The following is a 16,271-nucleotide window of genomic DNA, read 5'->3' as shown; positions in this document are numbered from 1 at the left end:
TGGAGACCTCTCCCCTTCAGGACCAAAAATCCTGGACTGCAATGATGTCAACACTGTCTAATTTCCTTCTCGGGCCCTAGAGAGCCACCACCCTCTAAGAAAAAGGGATCTGTAATGATTTGATAAGAATTCTGCCTTCCCTTAGAAGACAGAAACACCGACAGACCATTTTGGGTCTTAAATAATTTTTAAAAATTTTGTTTTGTTTTTGGCTGTGTTGGGTCTTTTGGTGCTTTGAGGGCTTTCTTTAGTTGCAGTGACCGGGGACGTCTCCGGTGGTTGCGCCCAGGCTTCTAATTGCCGTGGCTTCTCTCGTCATGGAGCATGGCTCTAGACGCTCAGACTTCAGTAGTTGCAACAGGCCTGAGGTTGCAGCTCCCTGGCTCTGCAGCACGGACTCAGTAGTTGAGCCTTGGCTTAGGTGCTCCTCGGCATGTGGAATCTTCCTGGACCAGGGATGGAACCTGTGTCCCCTGCATTGGCAGGCAGATTCTCATCTACTGAGCCACCAGGGAAGTCCCCTAAATTAAAAAAAAAAAATGTCCCCCCATCTCTGCTGCTACTACTGCTACCTACCAGTCTGGATCAATTCGTGCTGATCTGGTGGGTGGTTCTGTGTAGTGGGCAGAACCCAGAGGGATGGTTCTTAGGAGAAAAAAATTGTAGACCCTACTCATTTCATTCCCAGAGGCTGTCAGGTCACTTGAACACTAGAGAAACTCTCTCCTTCATTTTGAGCATTAAAAAAAATTAGGCTTAGGGACTTCCCTGGTGGTCCGATGGTTTAAGCCTTCACCTTCCAATGCAGGGGGTACAAGCTGATCCCTGCTCTGGGGAGCTAAAATCCCACCTGCCTTGTGGCCAAAAAACATAAAACAGAAGCAATAGTGTAACAAATTCCATAATGACTTTAAAAATGATCCATATCAAAGAAAATTTGTAAAAAAAAAAATTAGGTCTATAGAGGTATTGTTGACATACTATCAAATGTACCAATTTTCACTGAAGGAGTTATTTTACTGCTGAGTGTAGCCTAGCAGCTCTCCTGTGAATCACGAAGTAGAACGTCTCCATCACCCAGAGTCTGCCTCCCTTGGGCCCCCTTGCGGTCCACCCCACCCTGCCCCACCCCCAGCCCAGCCCCTGGCCAGCACTGATGCCGTCATCACTGCAGTTACGCAGGTTGGCCCATGATCATGTAACTTCTAATCTACCATTTCTAGAGAACCGCTGAGGTGTGGCCAGGCTGCTGGATTGAGCTGGGTTTCTCCTGCCAAAGAGTCAGAGGCTGGAGATGATCAAGCAGACACACTGGGAAGGGCCCGGGGCAGCGGCTCCAGGCCTCGCTGAGCCATCCAAGAAAGGGAGGAGGGCTCAACATTGAGCCCAAGAATGAGGAACAGAGAGAAGAGGGAAAGGCCACTCCAGGGGGAGAAGGGGGCCACATGGCCAGAGATGGGAACTTGAATTAAAGGCCTGCTCTGTGTCACAATTCAACTGTCAGACCCCAAACCCATCCTGAGCCCAGGGTGCTGTCAGCACGTCCCCTGGTTGGGGGGCTGGTGCTGCCTGTCCCACCTGCCTTCTCCAAAGGCAGATCTCCAAATAGGTAAAGCGGATCTTGGAATCCCCACCTGCCTCCTGCCTCCTCCGGGCTGGGGCCTCTCTGTCTCCGAAGACATCTCACCCAGCTTCTCTCTCCCCTGGGCCTCTGGCGCCAGCTTCACGCCCTTTGCCGTGAAGGGGACCACTTGCAGGGGCACTTGCGTTTTAATTAGAGAAAGAAAAGAAAGTGAATTCACATCTTTTACCGGACGGAAGGAGAAATTCAAACAGGAAGAAATGACGTAAATGAAAAGTGAAAACTTCTCTCTCCAGGTCTTAACTCCTGGTCTGTGTCCCAAAAAGCTGTCACGTCACCATTTCCTGTGTGTCCTTTGTAGGGGGAGGGACACGTTGTCTAAAGCAGCGCCATACACGCAAGGCTCTGCACCTTCCCTCTTTTGCTGCATAAGTCTTGGAACTCTTTCCAAGGCAGCACATGTATTAATTTTGATATAATTTCAGATTTTCAGAAAACCTGCAAGAACAGTAGAAGGAGCCCTGTACACCCATGAGCCAGACTCACCAACGACTGATGTTTCACCCCCTTTGCTTTACCTATCTACCCATCTACATATTACTTTCCTGAACCATTTTGGATGACGTTAGAAACCATCTGCCTCTTACCCCAAATTACCCCAGTGTGTATTTGCCAAGGGCAGGACCTTCTTTACCATAACCACAGCCCAGTTATCACTATCAGGAGATTTAGCATTCAAACATAGCTGTTACCCGATGGACAGTCAGTCCATGCTTAAATTCCTCAGGTCTTCCTGTTATGTTCTTTATGGCTTTTTCCCACTCCCCCAACCCCCATCTAGGATTTAATCAGGGTCACACATTGCATTTCATTGTCCTATCTCCTTAGTCTCCTCCAATCTGGAAAAATTCCTCAGCCTTGCTTTGTCTTCCTGGACCTAAACGTTTTGAAAGAGTGCACACCAGCTGTTTTGCAGAATGCACCTCAGTAGGGGCTCACCTGACTTGACGTCGTAACTTGATGGTACATCAGGATATCTTGGGGGGGGGGGGTGATGTCATTTTATCCCACTTGTTCTCGATGCTTTTAACTTTGATCCCTTGGTTTAGGTGGTTTCTGTCAGATTTCTCCACTTGTAAACTTACTATTTTCCCTTTGCAATTAAGGTGTAGTTTGTGTAAGAACTCCAGCTCCTCCTCAGATTTCCATCCATTTGCTTCCCATCCACTGAGGATGGTCTAACTCTGTCATTCCCTTTCTTGGATTCTACTGCAAAGAACTTAATCTTTTAGCTGGCATTCTACTGTAAAGAAGAGCTTTCCTCTTTCCACCGTTTAGCCATGTGTTTGTTTTGTTTATATTAATTTAAGCTTTTGCATTCTTATTTTATTAAATGGATTGTAATCCAGTGTTATTATTTTTATAAATTAAAACAATTTAAGCTATTTTTTAAATTAATTTTGATTCTTAAATTATCTCAGCTGGCCAGTTAAAGCCACTTCAACTTGGCTCCTGTGTCCTTTTGGTGAGTTCCCATCATTCTCCAAGACCTTAGATTCTGGAAACATTTTGGCACCAAAATGCTCCAGGGTTTTCTCACACTGTCTATGCCACTGCCCTGGAATCAGCCTTTTCTCCAAGAAGTCCTGGTTCCTTTTAGTGGAAAATGATATTTGGGAGTGAAGATTAGGGAGCTGGCAGCATATACATTTTCACCTAATTGATTTATCAGCGGGATATGACTCTGTTGTCTGTATGTAGCATGATTTCTAACCAGTCACCTCTTCATGAACATTTGTAGTGTTAATTTTAGTGATTACAAAAGTGTGCTGCTGTGAATATTCCCGGTTTACATTTGGGAATATACCTGTAGAGAAGATTCCTAGCAGTGAAATGCTCAATCAGGTTTATGGGTTCAAAAATGTGATAGGGAATACGGAAAAGAATACATATGTATGTATTACTGAATCACTTTGCTGTACAGTGGAATTAATACAACATTGCAAGTCAACTTTACTCCAAAAAAATACATTAAAAAAAGTGACAGGTGTTTCTTTATTATTCTTTGAAGAAAATTACATCACTGATGGAGTGTCTATTAACCTGAATCTTTCTAACTCTGAATAGTATAAAAAAATTTTTAAATTTTGTCAATTTGATTATGATTTTAAGTGGATTTCTTGTGTTACAAGTGATATTGACAATCTTTCATCAGTTTATTGGCCATTTGTATTTCATATTGCCTGGTCAAATCCTTTTCCCATAGATATACATTCTCTTTATTCTTATTGATATAGACCTTCCTTGTAAATAAAGATATTAACCTTTTGATAAATTTTTTCCCAATTTATTTTCTGACACTGCTGAGTATGATTTTTTTTTAAATTTCCAATAGCAAATTTATTGACTTTTTGAGGCTTCTAGGCTTTATGTTCTGATTAGACAAACCCTCCCCACTACAAAATTATTTATAAACCTCATTCGAGTTTCCTCTTTGTACTTTTGTGGTTTCTTTTTTAAAAATTATTTATTTGTTCATTTTGGGCTGTGCTGGGTCTTCACTGCTGTGTGCAAACTTTCGCTGGTTACAGAGAGCAGGGACTATCCTTCATTGCAGTGCAAGGATTTCTCATTGCAGTGGCTTCTCTTGTTCCAAAGCACAAGAGGGGCTTAGTTGCCCCTCAGCATGTGGAAACTTCTCAGGCCAGGGATCAAACCCATGTCCCCTGAATTGGCAGGTGGATTCTTAACCACTGGACCACCAGGGAAGCCCTGTGGTCCTCTTTTTTAGGTTTAATAGTTTATTTAGAATTTTGTTATGTGGAAAGAATGAAGTAGGATTTAATCACTGTTTTCCCACTGCCCCAGGAGGCTGCTGCCGCTGCTGAGTCACTTCAGTCGTGTCCGACTCTGTGCGACCCCAGAGACGGCAGCCCACCAGGCTCCCCCGTCCCTGGGATTCTCCAGGCAAGAACACTGGAGTGGGTTGCCATTTCCTTCTCCAATGCATGACAGTGAAAAGAGAAAGTGAAGTCGCTCAGTTGTGTCTGACTCTTAGTGACCCCATTGACTGGAGCCCACCAGGCTCCTCTGTCCATGGGATTCTCCAGGCACGAGTACTGGAGTGGGATGCCATTGCCTTCTTCGCCAGGAGGCTAGTTTCAGCCATTTATTAGAAAATCCGTCTTCTTCCGCATTGCACTGAAGATCACCTTTATCAGAAACTTCATCGTCTTTTGTTTTGACTGATTCTGAGCTCTATTTTGTTTCATTCAGCTCTCTTTTCTTCTCTGTGTATGGGGGAACTATTTTAATGATGGCAGCTTCATAGTGTCTATCTGGAAGATGGTAGATGATCTTATTTAAACCTCAAAATAACAAAGAGAAAACTATTTCTCCCGTCATTGCTAATGAGGAAATGGAATAAACAAGAGACATCTTGCTCCAGGCTGGAGAGAAGTTACTAGAACACCTGGACCCACTCCAAACTGTCTATTGCTCTCCTGGACTTTTTTTTTTTTTTAATATGTGACCTTAAAGCAGGGCTTAGTAGGTTCTGAAGTCCTACAAAGGCTCATAAGAGCCAAAAAGTCCTTGGCTTTTTCCTGGGACAAAGTTCTTGAAGTTCATCTTAGATACTCCCAGTTAATAGAACTATTCCTTGCTCTGGGTAATAAGATGTTTCTGCAAGTTTGTATTAGCCAATTTTTACAAAGTAAATCCTTTTTAAAATAAGTAGTTCTCTGTTGAAAGAAACTTCAGTGATCTAGCAAAGCAGAGTCCTCTTGCAACTGCAAAATTTTCTTCTTCACTGATCTTTTTGTGACTCTTCTTTTGGATCGGATATTCAGACCTCTTAAAAAGAGGCACACCCATTCTCTTAGAAGCTAATCGCATATGACAAGGGTGCGTGATTCAGAGATAAAGGAGTGATAAGGTTGGATTCCGGGGTAAAGATCAGCACTTCCTAGAGAACAGCCTTCTTCTTCACCAGCATCTGAAATTGTCTGAATGGTTGCCTGGGAAAATGACCAGCAAGGCAACGGTGGTATCAACAGTCCAAGAAACCAGTTCACCTTCTTTAGACAGGAAACTTGAAATTGCTGTGTAGGGACAGTCCAAGGGCAGCAAAGCTGCTGAAGAAACTGTTTTCCACTGGCTTTCCTGTGGTTTTCTGCACCAAGATCAAGAAGGTTTCTATCTAGATGTTTCCTGATACACAGAGTATGGTTTAGTGAACATCACCCCAGGCCTGATCCTCGCTGAACAAAACAGAAGAGTACAGTTCAGAAAGTGAAACTCCCACAAGGCAACTCACAGAGATAAACTCTTCTGCAATGTTTTTCCACTTAATACTCTGTCTTGAAAACATGTCTGGGGGACTTCCCAGTGGGTGAGAATCCACCTGCCAAGGCAGGGGACTTGGGTTCGATCCCTGGTCTGGGAAGATGCCACATGCTGTGGAGCAACTAAGCCTGTGAGCCACAACTGCTGAGCCTGAGCTGTGGAGCCCCAAGCTGCGACTACTGAGCCCGCTACAAGCCGGGGCTCCAGCATGAGAAGCCACTACAATGAGAAGCTCGCACACCACAGCTAGAGAGAGAGCAGCCCCCACTCACTGCAACTAGAGAAAGCCCACACAAAAGCAGTGAAGACCCAGTGCGGCCACAGGTCAATAGTTCAGTTCAGTTCAGTCACTCAGTTGTGTCCGACTCTTTGTGACCCCATGAACCGCAGTTCACCAGGCCTCCCTATCCATCACCAACTCCTGGAGTCCACCCAAACTCGTGTCCATCGAGTTGGTGACACTATCCAACCATCTCATCCTCTGTCGTCCACTTCTCCTCCTGCCTTCAATCTTTCCCAACATCAGGGTCTTTTCAAATGAGTCAGTTCTTTGCATCAGGTGGCCAAAGTATTGGAATTTCACCTTCAACATCAGTCCTTCTAATGAACACCCAGGACTGATTTCCTTTAGGATGGACTGGTTGGATCTCCTTGCAGTTCAAGGGACTCTCAAGAGTCTTCTCCAACATCACAGTTCAAAAGCATCAATTCTTCGGTGCTCAGCTTTCTTTATAGTCCAACTCTCACATCCATACATGACCACTGGAAAAACCATAGCCTTGACTAGATGGACCTCTGTTGACAAAGTAATGTCTCTGCTTTTGAATATGCTATCTAGATTGGTCATAACTTTCCTTCCAAGGAGTAAGCGTCTTTTGATTTCATGGCTGCAATCACCATCTGCAGTGATTTTGGAGCCCCCCAAAATAAAGTCAGCCACTGTTTCCACTGTTTCCCCATCTATTTGCCATGAAGTGATGAGACCGGATGCCAATAAATAAATAAATAAAATGAAAAAGGAAATAGGTCTGTGTCAGTTATTATTTTTAGAAGCTTCATATCCCCCCCAGATGGATGTATCCCTTCTTAACCTTTCCGCTGTTGATGTTGTTCCACATTTTGGCTGTTGTATCTGTGCTTCAGTAAAATCTTTGCACACTTGTCAAGAATTTTGGAGACATCCCTGGAAGTGGAATTGCAAACTCCATAGTTATGCAGATGTAAATGTGGTAGTAGTCATTGCCAAATGGCTCTCCAAAGTGTGTGTGTTTTACAGGCTTCTCCAGATGACAGATCTGGTGTCTGGTGGGCTGAGGGCTACCTTTCTCCTCTGAGCCTGAGGGTCCCTGATTCTCCTGTGATCACAATAAGACGTAACTACGGGCTCCTAGAGGGCTTCCCTGGGGGCTCAGTGGTAAAGCGTGCAGCTGCAATGCAGGAGCAGGTCTGATCCCTGAGCCAGGAAGATCCCCTGGCAGAAGGCATGGCAACCCACTCCAGTATTCTTGCCTGGAGAGTCCCATGGACAGAGGAGCCTGGCTGGCTACAGTCCATGGGGTTGCAAAAGAATCAGACGTAACTTAGCAACTAAAAAACAATGGGCCCCTAGACACACAGGGTCAGTCTTCATTTACTTTGTTGTCACATGGGTGCCCCATGGGGTCCAGATGAAGCCTTCACAGCTCTCTACCTGCCCGTATCATTCTCAACCAGCCAAAGGCTTCTCCACTCAGAGCCAGGTGGCTCCCTGGGCACTGTGACAGATGTCTAGTGACCCATGGCTGGGCCATTATGAGCACAATCCATCTGCGATACTGAGGGGGTGATGGGTCTTGACCTGTTTGGTGGTCCTTCTTAAGTCAGAAGGAGTAGACCCATGGCGATGCTCCCACTTGTTTGGGGGGGTACTGATGGGAAAGGGGGTGACCCTAACTTGTACAGAAGCATTAACAGTGTGATTTCTAAACAAAAGGCCTAAAAGCCCCTTTAGGCTAGAGCTTTCCAGATGGTCCCCCTTATTCCAGACGTGCCCTCTGTCTGGGGAAAGACACACAGACCTTGGCACAGCCAACAGGCAAACCACAGCCTCGGTATCCCTCTGACTTGCGTTCAGAGGGAAAGTTCATTTGTATTTCCTGAGAGTTCCCCATGTATCTCTGGACTAGTCAGTGGGGGAATCAGTTTCTGAATCCAGTACCTGAACCCAGGTCTCACTGATTCAAAAGCCTGTCTAGAGAAAGGACAGAATTTTCAACAAAAAGTGCTGGGAAAATTGGATATCCACATGAAAATGAAGGAACTTGGACCCTTAATTTATGCCATATGCTACAAACATGAACTAAAAATGGGTCATATAGCAAGAATAAACCCCAAGTAATCCAATTAAAATGGACAAAGAACCTAAATAGACATTTTCCCAAAGGTGTATGGCACAGCCAACAGATGAAAACATGCCCAGCATCACTAATCAGCAGGGAAATGTAAATCAAAACCATGTAAGATATCATCTCACACCTGTTAGAACAGGTATGAGGGTGATGGTAAGGATGTGGAGAGAAGGGCACCCTCGTGCGCACTGTTGGTGGAGAGGTTCTGGATTGGCCAAAAGTTCCTTTAGTTTTTAAACAAAAATAAAAGACACATTTTTCGTTTTCGCCAAGAGCTTTATTGAACAATGTATCCACCATTTTGTTCCACTATCTTCTGCCATTTTTTTGGCAACTTCATAATTCCATCTTCCCAAAACTTTTTACTTTTTTTGAGCAAAGAACTGTTCTAGATGCCTTTTAAAGTCTTCCAGGGAACTGAAATTTTTTCCGTTAAGAGAATTTTATAAGGACCCAAACAAATGGACATCTGAAGGCATAATGTCTGGTGAACAAGGCGAATGAATCAGAACTTTCCAGCCAAGCTGTAACAGTTCTTACCTGGTCATTGAAACTCTTAGAAGAAAGCGTAGAGAAAAAGGTTCATGGCTTTGGATTTGGTTATGACATAAGCAAAACAAGCAGCAACAAGAAAAAACAGGTAAATTTGACCTCAAAGAGTTAAAATTCTGTGCCTCAGAAGACATAATCAATAGAATGCAAAGACAACTCATGGAATGGAAGAAAATATTTGCAAACATCTATCTAATCCAGAACATATGGATAACTCTTACAACTCATCAACAACAAAACGCTTATGGGCAGAGGGCTTTGAAGAAATCCTTTGTCTCCAAAGAAGATATACAAGTGACGTAGAAGCACATGAAAATATGCTCAACATCATTAGGGAAATTCAAATCAAACCCACAATGAGACATCACCTCACATCCACTAGGGTACCAGCAAGCAAAAACAGAAAACAACAATCGGAGAGGATGTGAGAAAATCAGCCCACTTGTACACTGTTGATGAGACTGTAAAATGATGGACCCGCTGTGAAAAACAGGATGGAGTTTCTCAAAAAATTAAAAGTAGAGCTCTCATATGATTCAGCAATCCCACTTCCGGGTACAAACCCAGAATAACTGAGAGTAGGGACTTGAAGAGGTGTCATTATTTACAATAGCTGGAAGTTGGAAGCAACCCCATTGTCCACTGATGGGTGAACAAAATGTGGTCTATACACAATGGAATACTATTCATCCTTTAAAAGGTTGGAGATTCTGACAGATCCCAGAGCATGGATGCACCCTGGGAACACTAAGCCAGGTGAAATATGCCAGCCATGAAAAAGGCAGGTAACGTATGATTCCACTTATATGCCGCACCTAGAGTAGTCAAACTCAGAGCAACTGAAAGTAGGCTAGCAGTTACCGGAGTCTGGGGGAGGGAAATGGAGAGCTATTGTTTAGCATTGCTAGTAATGTTTAATGGGCATAGAGTTTCAGTTTCGCCAGACGGCAAGAGATTTGGAGATGTATGTTGGTGATGGTTGCATAATAATGTGAATATTATACATCTTAAACATGATTAAAATGGTAAATTTTATATACATGTGTATTTACCACAATTAAAAAAAAGTTTAAAAATTCATCAGATGAAATTTCTTACAAAACAGAAACAGACTCACAGACTTAGAAAGCAAACTTATGGTTGCCAGGGGACAGAAATAGATAGGAAGTTTGAGATGGACATGTTCACACAGCTATAATTAAAATGGAGAACCAACAAGGACCTACTATATGGCATAGAGAACTCTGTTCAATGTTATGGGGCAGCCTGGATGGGAGGGGAGTTTGGAGGAGAATAGATACACGTATATGGATGCCTGAGTCCCTTCACTGTCCCACCTAAAATTATCACAACATTGTTAATTGGCTATAACCCAATGCAGAATAAAAAGTTTTTTATAAAAAAATTCATGCTAGTTCTCCTCCAGTGTAGGAAGGATCTACAGTATTGCTCAAAAGTGTGCCTCAGAGGCCACCGATTTCTTAAAAATTCAAGTTCCTAGGCCTCACGTGCAACCTATGGAATCAGACTCTAGGAAGAAGAGCCCAGGAACCTGCCTTTGGACGAGCTCAGATGGTTCCTAAGCCCACCAGTTTGAGAACCACTTCCCTACAACCATGGGGCTTCAAAGAACCCACCTGAAATGCAGGAGACTCTGGTTCCATTCCTGGGTTGGGAAGATCCCCTGGAGAAGGGATAGGCTACCCACTCCAGTATGCTTGGGCTTGCCTTATAGTTCAGCTGGTAAAGAATCCGCCTGCAATGTGGGAGACCTGGGTTCGATCCCTGGGTCAGAAAGATCTTCTGGAGAAGGGAAAGGCTGCCCACTCCAGTGTTTTGGCCTGAAGAATTCCATGGACTGTAGAGTCCACGGGGTAGCAAACAGTTGGACACGACTGAGTGACTTTCACTTTCTCTACAAACAAGCAGCCAGCTGGGGAAACACAGCAATCCTCCAACACTCCGCCCTTGGGCAGGAAAAGTGAGGGCATGGTCTTTGAAAGCAGAATGACATGCAAAATCGGCTTGCTTTTGCCGCAGGAGTGTGGTCTGTCAGCAGCCAGCCCCGTCTTCACTGCCTCCCTGGAGGCTCAGGACAGGGCCTCACAGCTGAGGCCTGACATAACTGATAAAGTCAAGAATTCTCTCTGCTTCACCAGGTTAGCATGAGGATGACCGGAGAAATATCAATGCATACAAACTCTGCTTTGAAGTCATATAGAAATATAAATTATTATTATCTTGGAATTCTGAGATAAATCATTTTGACAACAACACATTCTCAAGTCAGAGACTCAAATGCAGTAAAAGACATTCCTCAATATTGTAAAAAAAAAAAAAAAAAAAATAGAGCACAGAGGGACTTCCCTAGTGGTCCTGTGACTGTCTCCAATTCCCAATGCAGGGGGCCTGGGTTCGATCCCTGGTCAGGGAATTAGATCCCCCATGCCACAACCTGGAGAAGGAAATGGCAACTCACTCCAGTATTCTTGTCTGGAAAAGTCCATGGACAGAAGACTGGCAGGCTGCAGTCCGTGGGGTTGCAAAGAGTCAGTCATTGCTGAGCAGACCAGGACGTGTCACAGCTCAGAGTTCATATACTGCAACTAAGAGTTCTCACGCTGCAGTAAATATGGGGTGCAGCCAAATAGATAACATATATTTTATTTATAAAATACATAAAATATATATTATTTATTTAAATTATTTTATTTATTTTAAATATATATATATTTAAAAATAGAGCACAGGGACAGAACTGATGCTCAGTCCAGCCTGATACGATCTAGGAAAGCGTTCCCATGGTGTTTCCTGCCTTCCAATCTCTGGACCAATTACAGAAGCAGCCCAGTGTTGCTGGATAATCCACTGAGAGATGACAACTTCACACATTGAATTAGCTGTGAATTACTTCTCCAATCATTGCTATTTCAACATGGGAGTACAGTAAAGAAGATTAAGAGAAGCAAAAGGAACTTGGCACACTTAAATCAGGCCTGCTTGCTCAAAACATCATCTGCAGCGCCGCGTGTGTTAGAGGCACAGCCTGTCCAGTCACGTGTCCAGCAACCAGAGCACTGGGACGGCCAAGGACACAGATCTCCTTGTTTTCTAAACAGGAAACAGAATGGACTCTGTTTTTACTAGCTTCTTGCCCAAATCGGGGATCAGACTAGAAAAATGTGAAGGTTTAATTAAATAATCCATTCAAATAAAATGACCCCACAGATATGATACACATTGTGGCCTGGATTTCCACATTTTTGTTGGGAGAGACCCCTACGCAGGACAAATGCCCAAATAAAATGATACTTTTAATGAAAATTCCTCATGTATCATAAGTGGAACCAAAGCATGATTACTGCAAGTAGTTACCCCTCCCCCACCCCAGCCACAAATAATAGGAAACCTGCTTTGGAGTTTATGTAGACAAGAGGGTGTCCAGCCTTGAAAACATATCAGTATCCCCCATGTGGAGTTACTGCTAATAAAGCTGGAAGCCCTTGGTGTCCTGCACCATCAGAGCTCAGCTAAGTTTCTATTTATAGTCGAAGTTCTCAAGTATAGACAGAATTCGAGACCGCATGTAAGTCTAAAAGCTCAAATATTATGTGTCCAACTACAGACGCTCTTGAAATGATTAACCAAAAGATCAGGACTGTTGATTCTTATTTTAATGCTCTGAACATCAGTCCACCATGGAGCTTGCCTGCAGTTATAACCTTGGGGTTCCTGCCAGGACTGACTGTCTTCCTGAAACTCTCTGATTCTTCTAGTATTTTTGGTGCCGAGTGCCACTATAAGATGAGTCTTGTCAATAACAGCATCTAACACCTGGAATATTGGTTTTATTCAAAATGTTAGAAATGTATATCCCAACCTCAGGGTTGATACTCTAAACTGCCCCTACTTTAGTTTTAAAAATTAAAAATTTTGGCCGCACCATGTATCACGCAGGATCTCAGTCCCCTGACCAGGGACCCAGCCCACATTCCCTGCCGCGGAAGTGCGGAATCTTAACCACTAGATCACCAGGCTTAGTGCTAATTAAGAGAAGGCAATGGCACCCCACTCCAGTCCTCTTGCCTGGAAAATCCCATGGACAGAGGAGCCTGGTAGGCTGCAGTCCACGGGGTTGCTAAGAATCAGACATGACTGAGCGACTTCACTTTCACTCTTCACTTTCATGCATTGGAGAAGGAAATGTCAACCCACTCCAGTGTTCTTGCCTGGAGAATCCCAGGGACGGGGGAGCCTGGCAGGCTGCCGTCTCTGGGGTTGCACAGAGTCGGACACGACTGAAGCGACTTAGTAGCAGCAGCAGCAGCAGTGCTAACCAATTAGTCAGGTCTGACTCTTTGCAATCCCACGGACTGTAGCCCGCCAGGCTCCTCTGTCCATAGGATTCTCCAGACAAGAATACTGGAGTGGTTGCCCTCCCTTCTCCAGGGGATCTTCCTGACCCAGCAATCAAACTCCGGTCTGCTGCGTGGCAAGCTGATTCCTTACCATCTGAGCCACCAGGAGAAGACCACCAGCGAAGTCCCCAACTGCCCCTACTTTAAACAGATGCTCTTGGTTTGTCCTATTAACCGGCCTCTCCACTGAGATGTAAGCACATCACGGAGCGATCTGAGCTGGAATCCCACGCCCTCCACCGCCCCCGAGCTCCCTCTCTTCCCCTCCAGTATTAGCAGCAGGGCTTTTACCACCATCACTTATAAGCCGCCGAGGTTAGATTTCCATATTAATTTTCTATTTCTTTTTTTTTCTCATTTGTTTCGAGTGTGTTTGTAACCATTCACTGAAGCATTTTTATGACAGGGGCTCTAAAATCGTCATCACATAATTCTGACATCTCTGTCAACTCCATCTTGACACCTATGGATGGTCATTTTTTTACTCAATATATTGATTATTTGAGACCTTCCTGGTTCTTGGCATAAGGAGTGATTTGGGGTATCATGTTAGGAGGTTCTGGATCTTTTTCAAATCTTGTGTTTTAATGAGCTGCCTCTGACCCGGCTCTGGAGGGGCAGGTGTGGGCCGCGGAAATGAATGAACAGCCTTTGGCACATACCAGCCAAACAGGCCGGCAAGTGTTTAACAATCCTGGCTATTCTTTGGCTGTTACTTCCAACAAACTCAAAAAGTGTAAGTGTACCAACTTACACTTGTAAGCAGGACGTGTCCTTCAGAAAGCTGTTAGAATTACTCTCAGACCCCATGAGAATTCTTCTCTGTACCTGACAGTCTTCTGTCCCTATCCTCTCTTGTAGGTTTCTGCATTTCTGAAAGAAGGTCCGGCAGATAACTTTAGGGATACCAGACCTGGTCGCTACGTTGCCTGAAACCAGTTCTGGCAGTTTTGCAAAGACAAAAAAAATGCAAGACCTTCATTGAAATATAAAAGCTCTCCCTATTCCCCAGAGACGGGGGGTGGGGGAGCATAGTTCTTGAGGCGCTAGCCTACTTGGTGGATTCCCCTCTGCTGGGCAAAGGTGAAGCCATTGTCCTATTTCCTCCAGACTCTGTCTCTATAGTTTTGGTTAGCACAGGTGGACAGGGGCCCAAGACAGCCAACAGCGCTGTCTCAGTACAGCCAGGAGGAAAGTGAAAGTGAAGTCGCTCAGTCGTGTCCAATTCTCTGTGACTGTATGGACTGTAGCCTACTAGGCTCCTCCGTCCATGGGATTTTCCAGGTAAGAATACTGGAGTGGGTTGCTATTTCCTTCTCCAGGGGGTCTTCCCAACCCAGGGATCGAACCCAGGCCTCCCTCATTACAGGCAGACACTTTACCATCTAAGCCACCAGGGATGCAAGCTACAGCCAGGAGGGGAGGAGTCCCGTTTCCTCACTTTGCCAGTGTTGGTCCCTAAGGGTGGGGTCATTACTGCTTGGGCAGGTGGGTGGAGGTTCCAGCTCCCCACGTGCTCTCTGTGACACATATCGTGAGGGTGACCTTGTCAACGCTGGGCAATGGAGAAAGTTCTGGCTCTTCTCTCTGCTCCTCTGACAGCCCCCAGGAGGGAGGCAGGAGCCTCCGGTCCCAGCCAGGGGAGGGTGGAGGGCCAAGCACCCCCTCGGCCGTGGCCGGTGTCAGTGGCTGTGGGTCCACGGCTCTTCTGTGCTGTCTGGCTAGGGTAGAGTATGTCTTTAAGCTGTCTGTCTCACTTAGGAGACAGGCTGCCCTTTCCCTGCTCCTTTGGAAGGAGGAGCAGGATTTCCTTGAGGGTTTTGTGTTGTTTCTTCTTTTGGGTGGCACCTACTGGTGTTTCCAGGTGGCTCCCTCCTCCAGCTTCAAGTCTGGGAAACAGATGAGGCAAAAGAAAACCCAGAGAACTCACCGCCACTGCCTGGGACTCGAGGCCTCCCAGAGTCTGCCTTCTCTCCACCTTCCAGATGCTTCTCAAGTGTGTTTTACGTGTGACGTCCAGGGTTTCCAGCCGTATTTAGCAGGAAGAATACAGAAAACCTGTTTATCCCACTTTCCCAGAGTGGCAGAACCTACCCATTTACAATTAAAATCCTGCCCTTTGGGGATATATTTTTAAGAAGACTTTTTGAAAAAAATCACAAATGGCCTTTGAATCAGCAGCAATAACAGCGGCACTAATTCAAGCATATGAAGGTTTATGAGGTGGAACCTCTTATAATTGCTCATGATTTAAAAGCTATATTATTTAATCGGTAATTCAAATCGCAAGGAAATTCATAGGAGTGCTATTTATTTGTGTAAGGATCATAAACATTACTGTGAGCTGACTTAACAAGTCTAACTTTTCCCCCTTTATTTATCTAATTGGGGGCAAACCTGTAACTAATGATTCTTTCTTTTAATCAAGCATTACTGTTTTATGGATCAGTCCAGATTTAGTAATGACAGTGCTTTCTAAGTATGCAGTCATTATAATAGAATGTAGCATATGTATTTATCATTTTAACTGCACTAAGCTATCTTTTGTATATTAACATGCCCACATAAATTTATCTGTAATCTCTCTTTTACTCTTATAACTTAATCCTATAATTGTTCTTGGGTTCAAGTACTGTAAATACAATTTAAATTAAACCTTAATTGTGATTCTACATGGAGAACCTCTTTCTCATTTACTAAGAAAAATTTTAAGAATTTCTAATTTTTGTTACTTTAAATAACAGTGTTTCATAAAGAGATTTTAGATGATTTTTTGTTTGTTTCAGAAGCCAAAAACTTGGTAATCTTCCAAATTAAAAATTACTAATATATTAAAACTTTAGCAATAATAAACCTGATGGTCACTTTTCCTATGTTATTCATACGTTTGCACAAGATATATCAATATTCAAATAGCTCTTCCATATGCCATTTGTTTGTCTATTTTAAAAAGTTTTACTGGAGTGTAGTTGCTTTACCATGTTC

Source organism: Ovis canadensis, chromosome 26 (genome assembly GCF_042477335.2).
Source record: "Ovis canadensis isolate MfBH-ARS-UI-01 breed Bighorn chromosome 26, ARS-UI_OviCan_v2, whole genome shotgun sequence".
NCBI lineage: Eukaryota > Metazoa > Chordata > Mammalia > Artiodactyla > Bovidae > Ovis > Ovis canadensis.
The sequence above is the reverse complement of the archived record's forward strand: the minus strand, read 5'-3'. Positions refer to the sequence as shown.